Source organism: Spermophilus citellus (assembly GCF_964194105.1).
Source record: "Spermophilus citellus genome assembly, chromosome: 6".
Classification (NCBI taxonomy): domain Eukaryota; kingdom Metazoa; phylum Chordata; class Mammalia; order Rodentia; family Sciuridae; genus Spermophilus; species Spermophilus citellus.
This window is the reverse complement of record NC_138187.1, coordinates 29,979,432-29,992,790: the sequence shown is the minus strand read 5'-3', so window position 1 is coordinate 29,992,790 and position 13,359 is coordinate 29,979,432. Positions and strand designations below refer to the sequence as shown.

Sequence of the window (13,359 nt, the reverse complement as noted above, 5' to 3'; positions counted from 1 at the left end):
CCGGTCAACTTCCCCCCTCTCTCTCTCTGTCTACCTGTCTCTGTGACTGTCACTTATGTTATCTCGCTGTGGTACCATTATCACTTTCAGCTGTGGCCTAGACTTAAGTTCCCAAGACCATAAATTAAAGTATAAAATCTAATACAAGATAACAAGCACATCAGATGCCAGCTACTTGGAGATTAGATGGGTAAACCTCACTGCCTGGGCCAACTTGCCCAGCTCCCTGGGATCCCGCTGAGCCCCAGTCTTCAGAATTCCTGTTCTGCTGGCCCGGAGTCCCTGACTTTTAGGAGTCAGGCTTTCTGGGTACCCAGTCTCTGTCCCCAGCTTTGGAATTGATGTTTGCTTTGGAGATTAGCCCTCCTTGACCAGAGGGATGCCTGTGGACTGGCTTGAGTTTGTGTGTGTCCCCAGGTGCCCGAACACGAACACGCACTGGTACTGGGGAGAGACCTGTGAGTTGAGCCTCAGCAAGAATCTCGTGTATGGGATAGTGGCTGCTGTGGTGGCGGTGATGCTGATCGTAGTGGTCATCCTGACCATCTTCCTTGGTCGATCCCAGAGGAAACTGCACAGGTGAGCAGTGGGGACGGCACAGTGGGCCCAGAGAGAGGAGACAGAAGGAGAGAAGGGACCCTGGGCAGCCAGGGTCCTGAGGCTCTGTTCCTTTCAGCCAGACAAAGAGGCCAGCAGAGGCCAGACGGGGTGCAGGGTCCCTTCCAGCCCAGGGCCTTTGGATACCTCTGTTAGGCCAAGAAATGGAAACAAAAACTTAAGCCCTGGAGTTAGATTGTGCAATGAGATCATTTGCAGTTTATTATCACCTGGCCGGCTCTTGAGCAACTTAGCTGTACTGGTTAGCTGGGAACGAGCCAGCTCCGTCCTGCTTTCCCAGCTATAAATAGAATAAGACACGCTGCGAAGACTGAGGTGAAATACTGGGTGCAGCACCTGGCCCCAGGTCTGTAGCTGGAGGGATCCACCCTGACCCTATTGCAATGTCCCCATCACAGAGTCAAGGAACTGAGGGGACTGAGGGGCACCCAGCAAGCCCAGCCAGGACCCTCAGAGGGTGGGGAGGTCATGATGAACTTCTTCATTCACTGCAGGGCCCTCCCTGACTCAGGGCTGTGGCCCTTGACAGTCCCCTAGGGGAAGCCCAGGGGTCGGGCCCTGCGAGCCCCCTCCTTGGCCTCCCTGCTTCCCGCTGCTCACCACACTTCTGTTAACAGGCAAGAGTACGATCCTTCTCAGGAGTGGCAGAGAGAAGGCATCCCTGGCACCTTCCAGAACACAGACATCTGGGAAGGTACCTGTCGTCAGGGCACAGGGCGGGGGAACCTGGAGGGAGCGCCTCGGTGACCCTACGTCTTCTCAGCTTCCTCCCTATCTTCTCAGCTTCTCCCTATCGGATTGCTGGGTCCTGCACCGCCACCCTCCCCCTCCTGGCCTTTGCACATGCTGGGGCACCATCTAGAACATTCCCACTCTGCAGGCCCCGATCCCAGTCTGTTTCCAGGATCTGGTTTAGACACTGGCCCCTCCAGGAAGCCTCCTTGTCCTTCAGCCGACTCTGGCTCCAGAGTCGCTCAGGAAGCCCCTCGTGCCATGTCTGCCCCTGTCCCTGCCTCCATAGCCTCTCCCCCAAGAGTGTGGCTGGCCTCTGCCCTGGCCCTACCCCTGAGCAAGCCCAGCCTTCCGGGCTTCCCAGTTCTTTCTGACGCGCCATGCTCTGCCTTGTACACAGTGGAGCGGAGGGTGCTGAGGGCCGGCTTCTGCCGTAAAAGAGCACCCGGCAACGGTATCAGACATGCACTGCACCAAGTGAGATGGCAGGGTGGTGCCCAGCCTGTGACTGGAACACGGAGGAGGCCTGGCCCAGCCTGGGTGGGGGTCAGAAAAGGCTTCTGAGGAGGTGCCACCTGAGTTGAGTGTGGTTCTCCAAGCAATGGGTCAGAGGTGGACTTCCTGCTCCCAGAAGAGTCCAATTAAGACAGGGAAAGGGCTGGGGGAGCGTCTGCCCCACACAAGGAAGGGGACAACCCAGCATTCCTGGCCAAGCTGGGCTCTTCCTGTTGTGGTTACTGTTGCTATGGGTGGGGCAGGTTGGGGACACCTGCTGAGTCAGGTGGCTGCCTCCTGTTCCAATGTATAACCTCATTACATTGTACCATGGTGCACCAGGCCCCTGGCCGTGGCCCCCACTTCCTGGGCTATGACATTTGACCCCTGTCATGTGATGGTGGGCTGCTGCTCAGCTTGCCTTCTGTCCCTAGGTCCTGCTGGGCCAGCTACCCAGGCAAGCTCCAAACCCCCCAAGACCCCATCAGAGGGCTGAATGGTGGGAGGATTCTCTTTCTTTTTTTGGAAACTACCCCCTGTGTCACCCAGCCCCTCCCTGATCCCCTCTCACTTCACACCTCTCCCTACAGGCAAGAACCTGAAGGAGGACAAATTTGGCCTTGAGAATGGCTACAGTCACTTCCGACCCTCCCTGGAGAAGGTGGACCCCACCACAGAGGTGACTCAGATAAGCTTGTCCAAGCCCCAGAGTTTCCCCAGCCCTGGGGCTGCCCCTTGTCATCACCTGTCCCTTCTCTCCACCAGCTCCACATTCAGAAGCCAGAAGTGGTGACAACGGCTCTGTGAGGGACATGGCTCCCACCCTCCATCCAGATTTGGACAACAGAGAGAGGCCCACCGCAGGCAACCCTGGGTAGTCAGGAGCAAGCCCAGGCCAGGCCTGCAGATCTGCTCAGGGGTGGCGGACTCACCAGTGGTCCCTTGCCCTGGGCCATGAAGAGGCAGCAGGGGCCAGGAGCCCTCACCCCACTGTCCAGGAGCCCAAAGGTTTCCAGACACCCTGCTGTCTTGTTTGCTCTTGGGTGATTCCTTGGTCTGGAATTTACCTCTAATAAAAGCAACTCTTAAAGTGCAGAGTGACGTCAGAGCTTTCCTCCCCCCTCCTCCCTCACCCTCCACGGGGCTGGCTGTAGGCCTGGGTCTGAGAGCTGGTGTTGGGGTGATGGTGGGGGAGGCGGGGCAGGGAGACAATCCTCCCAGGTCAGGGGTCCTTTCCTGTATCCAGATATGAACCTCTCACCTGCTCTAGCTGGGGCAGGGCCAGGCCCACCTCTGCCTGAGGACAAGCTCAGGGTCAGTTTCTGGGGACCTCAGGCCCAAGGAGTGAGGGGTGGGAGCCCCCAGAAGGCCAAGGAGTGAGCACTTGGCTCTGCTCACCTGAGGATTTGGTGGGTCACTCCAGATGGCCACGGGGGGAAGCCATGTTTACCTTTGAACATATATCCCAAGGACCCCTGGCCATCCCAGGGTTGGGCCTGGCCTGAGTCTGGCCAGGAACTGTACCCTATGTCCTGCTGGAGCATCCACGGGGTAAAGAAGGCCTTTAGGAATGTGATGTCCTTGTTAGGGGCTGGGGGGGAACCCAGGGTGTCTTCCTCTCCTGCTCAGGCCTAGTTCCTTGGGTCATTTCACCTCTCTCCTCTCTCCTGAGGAGCAGGGGGTCTTCTCAGTTCTCCCTGGGTACCTCAGCTCCCCTTGTGCTGCCCCTCTAGTGGTGATAAATCTGATTGCCTGCGTGCCTATGCGCTGCCCATCCAGGGAGGGGTTCTCCTCCCTTTGCCCTTTGGCCCTAACCCCCAGTCATGAGGGAAGATCCTTGGATTAACCCAGGTTTGGATTGGCCCCAAGATTTTCAGTCTCGGAGCTCAAAGGTCTCCGGGCCCTTTTTATTTGTGGGGTTCCCCGGGTGCAATTCATTTTGCCAGCTTCCACAAGGGGTGAAGGGCAGACGTGATACTCCGTGTTCCGATGCCGAGGCTGGCAACTGCGCTGCTCTGCCTGGTCCTCGCCCACTGGCACCTGCCCCACCATGCTGCTGCTGAGCAGGGTGAGTAACGTTGACAATGCTGTCCCCACAAGCCTGCTCCTGGACCTGCCCACCCCAGGGCCCAGGTGAGGGGCGCCCTCCACCCAGGGCACAGCCTTATGCCCCCTGGACTCCCCTCCTCTCCCAGAAACCTTTCTGGTAAGTACGGGACCTTGGAGCCTGCTTTGGGTTGGCCTTCTCTGTTACCTCCCAGCAGGTGAGTTCAAAACACCTGCTTGTTGATCTGGCAGCTTCAAGGATCTAACGGAACACGCCAGACACAATGCCTGGCACAAGATAGATGCTCCATCAGGAGCCTGTCTACACTCTGTGAATGTCCCTGTCCCACTCCCTCTCACCTCCCATGCCTACACCAAACACCCCAGGGTCTTCCTTTTTGGTACTGGGAATTGAACCTGGGGTGCTTAACCCCTGAGCCACATCCCCAGCCCTTTTTATGTTTTATTTAGAGACAGGGTCTCACTAAGTTGCTTTGGGTCTTGCTGAGTTGCTGAGGCTGGCTTTGAACTCACAATCCTCCTGCCTCAGCCTCCCAAGTGGCTGGGATCACAGGTGTGCATGTCTCCCTTCTGCCCAGGGTCGTCTTCTTCATGTACCATGAGACACTTTGTCTGAAAGTTCTGTTTCCTCTAACATCTGTCTTGACCGTTTCTGCATTACTTCACCCCTGCTTTGTGCCCTGAGAATGGTCACAAGACGGGGTCTCAGGAACCCCAGATTCTAATCCTGCCAGGAGCCAGCTACGTGCCATGGGCCACTCCATTATCTCTGGCCTCTGTGTCTTCCTTGAAAAAACAAGGGTTGGGCCTCTAGAGGCCCTTCTGGACTTAATTACCTTGAGCTCCACAGCCATGGGGACCAGGTTCCCGGCAGCAGGAGATGACAGTGGATTGTGTTCAGACTATCAGGAGCTCCCTCTGTCCCTTTCCTGTCCCCAGAGAAGGAGAGAGGGAAACCGAGGCAGAAACCCAGCCCAAGGGCCTCAGTGTTTCCATCCCCTTGAACTGTCCCCTTGGGAGGGTCTGGGTAGGAAGAAAGGGGACTTGGAGCCAGAAGTGGAATTCTCTTGCCTAGCCCTGTAGAGGTCATCTCCAGAGACCCACCCTGGACTTTGCCCTGCCTTGAGGGCACTTCCTGAAACAGCGGGGGGCCCAGAGGAGGGGGCCGGTCCCTGCCAGCCAGCTGTTGTCTAAGGAGGACATGCATGGGCATGGGAGGGAATACAGCTGAGCGGAATCCTTGGTTCTGGGGCTTTGGGTGGTGGCATCTGAGACACGGACATGAGCCTCAGTGGAGAGGAACTTCCCGGCTCCTCTCATCCTCTGTCCTCCCTTCTCTCCTCCATTCCCTTTTTTGTGGTAGTTGATTTTGTACCAGGGATTGAACCCAGGGGCGCTCTACCACTGAGCCACATCCCCAGCCCTCCCCCTTTTTTTATGTTTTATTTAGCGACAGGGTCTCTCTGAGCTGCTTTGGGCCTTGCAAAGTTGCTGAGGCTGGCTTTGAACTCGTGATCCTCCTGCCTCAGCCTCCGGAGCCGCTGGGATTGCAGGTGTGGCCACCGTGCCTGGCTCCATTTCCTCTTTCTGGGTTCTCTCCTCCTCATCCTTCCTTTTCCCCTCCCCACCTCCTTCCTCGTCTTCTAGCCTCTTCCCACCTGCTACATGCTGGGCCTTGTTGATCTTGAGCTCCGTCTCCCCCTCCTGCCATGGGAGCTTGGAGGGCTCTGCCCCTGCTCTGCAGGATTCTGGGGTTTCCCCCATGTCTGGGCCTGGGATCAGCTGTTCCCTTGGGCCCCGGCCAGCTCTGAGAGGCATCTGATCCTTCCCTGTTCCCTCTCCAGAGATTCAATGACTCATCCTTCAGGGCTGCTGGACTGGGGGTGCCGGGATAGGGTGTGTGTTCTAGAGAAAGAGCTTTGTGGCCTCAGCCCAGCCCTTCCCAGCAGATGCCCTCTCACCTCCCAGAGCAACGGGTATATGGCCTATTAACAAACACAGTGTTCCCTGGTCAGGCCCAGCCCTAAGTAAGTGACCTCTCACCCCCACACCCAGCATGAATGGACCTGGAGGTCCCCTGCGTGTGTCCCTCTGCCCTCCCTCACCCACCGTCCCCACCACCTGTCAACAGGGCCCAGCTCCTCTGAGAAGCCTTCCCAGGCCCCCCCCCCCCACTATCTCCTCTCCATTGAAACCCACCCTGCTTCCAAAGGTGACAGATAAGAAGCTGGACTTGCTTCCTGGGGATGCTTAGAACAATTGAAATGTATTGTTTCACAGACCTGGGTAGAGGTCTAAGGTCCAAGGGCTCAGCAGGGCCACACTCCCTCTGAAGGTGCTCAGGACGCTCTGTTCCAAGTCCCTTCTCGGCCTCGGGTGGTGGCTGGAGTTCGTCCTGACCTCTTCCTGTGTGGATCTGTCTTGTGCATGTGTCTGTCTCTGTGTCCAAACTTCTCCATTTTATAAGAACACCGGTGATACTGGAGTAGGGCCTGTGTTAATGACCTCAGTTTAACTTGGACACCTGCAAACGCCGATCTCCAAGTAAATTTGCCCTTGAGGTATTTGGGCTTCAGTTCAGCTCCTAAGAGGAAGGAGTGGGAGGAGACCCCAGGGGTGGGGAAGGGGTCTGTTTATTTTTGAGGTGCTGGGGATGGAGTCCCGTGCCCTGTGCATTCTGGGTAAGCACTACCCGGGGACTTTTTTAAAAAAAAGTAATTGCTATTAATCAGAAAGAAGAGCAGGGGAGGTGAGCTGGTGGGGAGAAACTGGTGGGGTGACCCCTGTTCCCTCTTTTCCCACACCCTCATTCTCCAGTGTAGAGGCAACTGCTTTGTCTGCTCAGCCCCCGAAGCTTCTGAGACCCAGTTGACCTCTCCCGCCTAAACTCCCACCCTGCAGAGCCTGTGCTTCCTCCCCACTCACCCTCTTCACATCACTCAGGAGTCAGGGGGGTCAGGACCTACTGGGGAGGGTCAGGCAGGGAGGGAGGGAGGGAGGGTTGGGCTGGTTCTAGGATGCCGCCACTGCAGGACCCAGGACTTTGGTCCTCTGCCATAAGAGGACTGGTTCTGGGAGCCACCAGGTCCTCTAGGTCATGCCATGATACTTGGCCTCCCTGTCTCCAACCCTGGCCACAGGCAACCCACCAACAGAGCAGCTGCAAGCAATTCATGCCCTTGAGATGATGGGGCTGGAGCCTCTCACCTCGCTCTGGGTGGGATTGGTGATATGATTCACAGGCTCAGCACAATATGGGCATATTGTTCAAAGATTATTAAGATTTTAAGCCAGTGCAGTGGCTCACGCCTGCAATCCCAGCAACTCAGGAGGCTGAGGCAGGAGGATTCAAAGTTGAGGTCAGCCTCAGCAACTTAGTGAGACCCTGTCTCAAAATGAAAAATAAAAAGGGCTGGGGATGTAGTTCAGTGGTAAAGAGCTCCTGGGTTCAATCCCTGGTACAAAAACCAAACAAACAAAGCCCCTGGGTTCAATCTCCAGTGCCACAAAAATAAATAAACAAACTTTAAAGAAAAGATTATTAAGAATTCCAATGCAGGGCTGGGGTTGTGGCTTAGCAGTAGAGCACTTGCCTCACTCGTGCAAGACCCTGGGCTGGATCCTCAGCACCACATAAAAATAAATAAATTAATTAAAGATACTGTATCCAACTACAACTAAAAAATAAATATTTTTAAAAAAGAATTTCAATGCAAAGTCAGAAGAGCACCCTGATAAACACAGGGTCCTTCACAGAAGTTGGCCCAGCTGCTAAGACAACTGAAAAACACACTGTAGGGCAGGAGGTGCCACTCTGTGTAGAGCATATATTTAGCATGCAGAGGGCCCTGGGTCCAATCCCTAGTAAAATAAATAAACAAACAAACCAAGAAAAAAAGAAAAAAAATCTGATTTGAACAATTGATTTTTTAAAAATATCATTGCAGCCACAACATTTTTCCCTGCCAAAATGGTGACACTGTAGAAGGGGGGGGGGCATTTAAAAACACTTTAAATAATTCTTTGAGAACTTTTGACTATTTTTCAGAGCGGGAGAGGCTTTTATTTATTCTTTTGATTTTTACATTCCTTTGATTTTTACATTCCTCGAATCAAAAATGTCAACATCTGACCCTTGAAAAAAGGCCAAATCTATCAAGAGAACAGTTTTAAATTTCTAGTATATTTTCAGTATTTCCATAATTTTTACACTTCTGACTCTAGCTCTCAGCAAACAACTATGGAAAGCTAATTGACAGAAAAAATGAATACTTCCAGCTTGCAGCTCACGTTTCTTCTACTTTTCGTACACTGCTAGGGATGATCGAACTGCGTGGGTCAATGTTCTGATTTTAGAGCAATCTTATCTGCTTTGGGGCTTAGTTTGGTTTTAAATGGATTTTACAACCTGAAAACAAAAACTTCATTAATATTTACAATTTAGTTTAAATATTCATTATTGGAAAAAACTGAAAATCCTGTCACATCATTCCCGGGTGGCTGGAAGGTGGTGGGTGGGTGTGGGAGGTGATGGGGGGGGGGGCGACTGAGGCCGCACAGCCTGCAGCCATAAGTCTTGAGTGCTGTGTAAGGCGCAGGGAAGAGGGTGTGGGTGGCTGGGGCTGGGCCAGAGGAAGTACCACACACTGGGTGGCTGAAATAACAAAAACATGTTGTCTTAGGATCCAGGTGTTGGCTGGGTTAGTTTTTTCTGAGGACCCTTGGGGAGAATCTATCCCATGCCTTCCTGTAGCTTCTGGTAGTTAGCCGGCCATCTTTGGCATGGCTTTTAGAGGTTTCTTCTCCTTCCCCTCCACCTCTGCTCCTCTTCTTCCTCTTCTTCTTCCTCTTCTTTCCCTTCCTGCCTTTCTTTTCTTCCTTTCCCTGCCTCCCCCATCTTTATTTCTTTCTTAAGAATAAACAAGTGCCCTGGGTAAGATGATACAAAGAATCCGAGCAGGCAGACATCTTTGTCTTGTTCCTGATCTTGGGGGAAAGACTTCAGGCATTCACCACTAAGTATAGTGTCCACTGTAGTTTTTCCCTAGTGGTTCTTTACCTGGTTGGAGGAGTTCCCTTTTATTCCTATGCTGTCTCCCCCGACCAGCAATCGCTCGTGTGAATTTACAGGGACATAAAACACAGATACAATTTACAAGCTTCAGGACGGCTTCCCCGGCTCTCAGCCTCCGGTTCCCCTAAACGGAGAGCAAGAGAAAGTCACGAGAGGCTGACGAGAGAGGAAGCATGTTCAGAAGTGAGCTTTTATGGGGGGGGGGGACACTGTTCTTAGAAAGTTCTATCCATAAAAGGGCAGACGGGGTAGGATTACAAGGGAACAGGTGAGTGTAACTCAACCCTCGGGCACACCCACAAAGAAGACCTCCCTGCTACCCCAGTGGGTCTCTGTCCAAGCCACAACAAAGACAGTGGTTGGTCAGAGCCTGGTGCATCAGGACATTCAGTGTAGCTCCTCACATTTGTAGTTTGCTCAAAATTTTTTCTTTTCCTGAAGTGCTGAGATTTTTTAATTGAAATGATCCTATGGTGTCTCTCTTGGAGTTTGGTAAAATTATGAGTCATAGGACCAGGGTGTGGCTCAGGGTGGTGCACTTGCCTAGCATGTGGCTCTGGGGGTTCTATCTCCACCACCCTGACCCACGCTCACACACACACACACACACACACACACACACACACACACACACAAGTGAATCACACTGTTTGAATTTTAAAATGTTAAACCAATAGTGCATTCTTAGAACTTCACTTGGGCATGATGTGTTTTTCTTTCAGTGTGTTGTTCAACTAAATTGGCTAAAATGATGTTTAGAATTTTTTTTTCCAATCTGGGTTCACAAAGGATATTGGTCTGTGTTTTTTCTTTTCTTGAAATTTCTATGTCTGGATTTCATGTCCCAGGAATGCTGGCCTCTAGAATAAATTCAGAATCTTTCTTTTCTTTTCGATTTTGGTCAGAGCTTGTGTAAAGAATTGGTATAATTTCTTCCTTCACTATCGGGTAAAATTCACCAGTTCGATGTTTGGGGTCTAGTATTTTCTATGTGGGAAGGTTTTACAACTATGGATGGCCTCAGTTTCCTTAATGAATACAGAGTTATTCAGGTAATGTACTTTCTGAGTGAGGTTTTGTGATTTGTCTTTCAGGGGATTTGTTCATTTAATTTAAGCTGTCGGATTGATTGATTGAATAGAAGTGTTTTTAAGAATTCATTTTTAGTATCTATAGAATCTGAACTCCTTGGAAGTTTTCTTCCTGTTTCTGTGTTGTCAAACTTCTCAACTCCTGAGACTTATAGTTTTGTTTGAGTTTGAACCTTGTGGGCTGTTATTTGTTCACATATTTCTTGCTTCCTTTCTGCTCTCCTTGCCTTCAGGGACTCTAGCTATTCATACACGAGGGTGCTTAAAGTTATCCCAAAGCTCAATGATGTCCCCGCCACCACCACTTTTTTTTTTTTTTAAGAACTTGGGATTGAACCCAGGCCCTTGCACAGGCTAGGCAAGCACTCCACCACCAAGCCACACCCAGCCCCCTGAAGATCTTTTAAAATCTTCTGAGATTCATTTTTCTATGGGTATTTTGGACACCTAATGACTGGGCACCAGGCAGAGTGAATTTTACCTTGTAGGGTGCTGGATATTTTTGTTTTCTTATAAATCTCCTACCCTCCTTCCAGGATGCAGTTCAGCCACTTGGAAATGGTCGGATCCTTTGGAGGTCTTGCTTTTATGATTTCTTAGGTGTGTCCAGAGATACGCCCAGCTTGCAGCTGTGTTTCCAATGATCTAAGCAAAACCATCTTGCGTACTCCCTCCAGAGCCCTAGGAGTTTCTCCAGTTCGGCACTGAGCCCTGGCCCTGTGTGAGCCACACCTCATTCCTTCTAACACTATCTGATATTATCTCCCTGGCCTTGAACATTTTCCTTATAGACATGCCCTGACCAGTGTTGGGCTTAAAACCCAAGGGAGGATGCTTGGTTGGTCTCTGGGGTTCTCTGTCCTCTCTACTCCAGGAACTCTGTCCTATGAAGTTGACCTGCCTTGGTCTCTAAGACCCTCATCCCTGCATCTCCCTCAATTCAGGGGGTCTTGCTCGCCTCCAGCTGGGTTCACTTCACCTTGCTGCTTTCTGAAAACTCCTTCAAGCCATAATCACTGTCCCTCAGTGTCTGATATTGGGTGATTCATGTCTTTTGTCTGCTGTTTCCTGGGGAGTGGGCGGCCAGGTAGAAGGGTAAATCCAATCCTGCTACACCATCCTGGCCAGAAGCAGAAGCAAAATCATTGCCTCTATGAAGGCCTTTGTTTAGTGTTGATTCTATTTCACATAGTTGGCTGATTAAATTCCTTGAAACATTTTCAATTGCCCTTATAAAATCAATGTGTTGTGTTTTCTGCTTAAGGGCTTCAGTTGTCTGATAAATGAACGGAAACTTCCCAATTAAGGAATTCTATAAATCCAAGAAATTAAATATGTGTTTAAAAATATTTCCCAAGATCCTGAGTATTATAGTCTGTTTTGTGTTGCTGTAACAAAATGCCCAAGACTGAGTAATTTATAGGAGAATAGAGGTTTATTTTGGCCCATGGTTCTGGAGTATGGGAAGTTCAAGAATATGGTGCTGGTTATCTGCTTGGCTTCTGGGGAGGGCCTCATGCTATTTCAATTCATGGTAAAGGGCGAGTAGGTATTGTGCAAGAGGCAAACCATGAGCCCTGCTTTATAATGACCTGCTCTTGTGGTAACTGGTCCAGTCATTTTGATAGTTAACTCAGTCCCTGTTCATCCCTCTTAATGGCCCCACCAACTTTGAACACCATTACATTAGGAATCAGATTTTGACAGGAACTTCAGAGGGCACAGATCATAGTAGTAAGTCATTCTACAAGTCTATAAATTAAAGTTCTGAGTACGGTAAGTCTTCTTTTAAAAAATGACACATTCATTTACTGACTGGCAAATTAATTTTGTTATACTGATAGATCTAAAAATACTCTGACCAGAAATAAAATCTTTAAAAAATTAAAGTACCATGTATGTATATACATTAAGGTGAAATGGAAACATTTGATATTGGTACTCTTGACACTCAATAAATGGAAGTAGAATGACAGTTTTTGGAAATATTTACCCACTTTTATTAGTCTTTAAGCTCTATTTATTAACACAGAGTCCCTGTTGATAATCTGAAGAATGCATTCTAAATATGGTTTTATGGCTGGAAATGAGATTTTCACCAAAGTCACTGAAATTTTTTTGAAATTACATTTTCGTCGTTGACAATTTGAAATTTTCGATAGACCAATCGATTCTTTTCTCCATTAAAATTCTGATCGAGATCTAAGGAAGTATAGTAAATCTTAAATAAGAGCACCGCCCATTCCCCCCATCTTCTTGCTTGACTTCGATGGGGGGCAAGGACAGGTAGGTGCCTGATTCCATGCTGGGAGGTAGTTTCCCGGGCCAGGGACCGGGCCTTGCAGGAGCAGGGATGGTAACTCAGAGGTTTTAAAGAAGGAAGGACCCAGAAACTCAAAGAAGATGGTGGCTCCAGGAAGCAAACTGGCTTCTCTGTCTTTCAGAACTCAGCGAGAGTGGGGCTGTGTGGGATGGAGGAGGGTGCCCACCCCAAGAGGACTCCCAGGACTCCCCGTGCCAGCACCTGTTGGAAAGCAACACAGGAGGTGAGGCAAGGGTACCCTACAGAGACTGGGAAGGGGTCCCTCCTGCGAGGCAAAATGAATGACACTGCCAGGTTGCCAAAGATCCGAGATTCTACGGCATCTGCCTCCTGGGAATGAGGAAAGACCCGTGAGGGGTGGAAGGGAGCCCGTCAGACAGACTGGGCAGAGGGCAATGGACAGCAGCCTAGAAAGAGAGGGCAACGGGGACAGACAGACAGGCAGAGGGAGTGCAAGCCTTCAATTCAGATCTGACAAAGAATTCCAATAAAATGACTCTATCTGAAACAATGGCCAGGGAAGAGCTTGAACAAACAGTAATTTAGCACATTAAGATGCTGGTGCAACCTAAAGAGCCGTGTGTATTTGAAGCAATTTTAAAGACATACATCACAGTGGGAAAGCTCAAAACGCCAGGAGAGATTGAAAACCTAAACAATATGTGAAGCTTCTGTTCTTTAAAATGGTACATCTCCCCCAAATGACTGCAGGTGCACAGATATTTGAGAAGATGACCAAAGAAGCGAGGAAAAATGATGGAGTTCCAAGGAGAATCAGCACAAGGTCGGTTAGATCCAAAGCAGGTGAAGCATCAATGACAAGGACACAGGTCCATACAAACACATCCCCAATGACTAAAGACAAGTCATCCCACAGCATTGGGAGGGAAACAAGCATACCTCCTCAGGGCTCCACAGAAGAGACCAGTTCGACCACACGGGAGACAGGTACATTCAAA

General features: G+C 50.5%; 1 long non-coding RNA gene across 1 annotated transcript; it reads left to right on the top strand.

The window, feature by feature from the left end:
• Nucleotides 1-928: 928 nt before the first annotated feature.
• Nucleotides 929-2,929, top strand: LOC308651883. The gene is made up of 4 exons (XR_014022683.1): nt 929-964; nt 1,236-1,312; nt 2,436-2,524; nt 2,611-2,929. It is a non-coding gene; the product is annotated as an uncharacterized lncRNA (long non-coding RNA).
• Nucleotides 2,930-13,359: the final 10,430 nt, after the last annotated feature.